This window comes from Aplysia californica, unplaced genomic scaffold (assembly GCF_000002075.1).
Source record: "Aplysia californica isolate F4 #8 unplaced genomic scaffold, AplCal3.0 scaffold00699, whole genome shotgun sequence".
Classification (NCBI taxonomy): Eukaryota; Metazoa; Mollusca; class Gastropoda; order Aplysiida; family Aplysiidae; genus Aplysia; species Aplysia californica.
The window spans coordinates 241,181-242,455 of NW_004797969.1; positions in this window are offsets into that span (position 1 = coordinate 241,181).

Below are 1,275 nucleotides of genomic sequence, written 5' to 3' on the forward strand. Positions count from 1 at the left end.
GAGAGAGAGAGAGAGAGAGAGAGAGAGAGAGAGATGCAAAGAGAGAAGGGAGAGAGCGAAAGAGACACACACACAGAACGTACGCAAAAAAACCACAAGAGACACTCTCTCAGCTATTTCGCGTAATTCTGCAACATTTGCATAATTTTGGATTCCCCGCGTTTTTTTACGTTTTTTTTCCCTTTTTTCCACATAACAATTAATTAACGCCTCGCCATTTGACTAAAGGGAATTAATCACCGTAATAAGTCTCATTTAAGTGACAAGTTGGTTATTTCCCTTGTTAGAAGATCTTGGTTTTGGGTTGGGATTTTGTTCCTTTAGCATATTATATGTTCAATTGTTCAATCCATAAAAAGTTGTTGTTCTAATGTCTGCTGATGTTTCATGTTTGACAGGTGTCCCTGGTTTTAGTAATGTGCCAACATCAGAGGTCCAGATGTCCTTTTTTTTAATTTTATTTTTTTACATTTTTCTTTCCTCTATAGAGGTCTAGATCTAGATCTACAGCTGAAAGTTACAGAGATTATATTTTTGGGTTGTTTTTTTCTGACTGATGTGTATTGTTTTCTTTCCAAATACACAACAAATTACTGATACATGTACTGATATGTTCTGTTTTCAATTCTCTGTACACAAAACGTGAAAATCATGAAAATTTTTGTTGAAAAAGTGCAAAACATGTCCATGTTTGACCATCTAAATTTGCCTAATTCTACGGGGACAGACTGTTCCCGTGGTTTTATGCACCCCGCATAATTTGGCAAAATTCGATGATTTTTCGCATAATTTCTGATTATTTTCCTTTAATATTCTTTGTTACTTTGTTAAAAATTAACAGAATCGCATAATTTCGTATTTTGGGGCTCAGTTTACATAATTTCAGAATACATTTTTTCTGGCATAAAACGACGAGGACAGATTACACAACTAACAAAGTATTTACCTAACTCCGCTCACCGGAAAAACAACAACGGTCGACGCCTCAGTCCCTCACATCACATCACATCAGACACACACACACACACACACACACACACACCACTAGCCGCACTAGCGTAGAAGCACCATAGCTGTCGCAAGCAGTCCACGAAAGTCCAATCAAGAAGTTCTGGGAACTTTTTGGTTTTTATACTCCCAAAGCTCTATATTGTATATATCGAAAACATGCATCTTTCATTTCCTCCAACATCACCAAAATGCCATGGTTGGATCTAAGGCTTAAACTCAACTAACTTAGAGATACATTTGTTCTTTTTTTTTAAATTTAGTTTT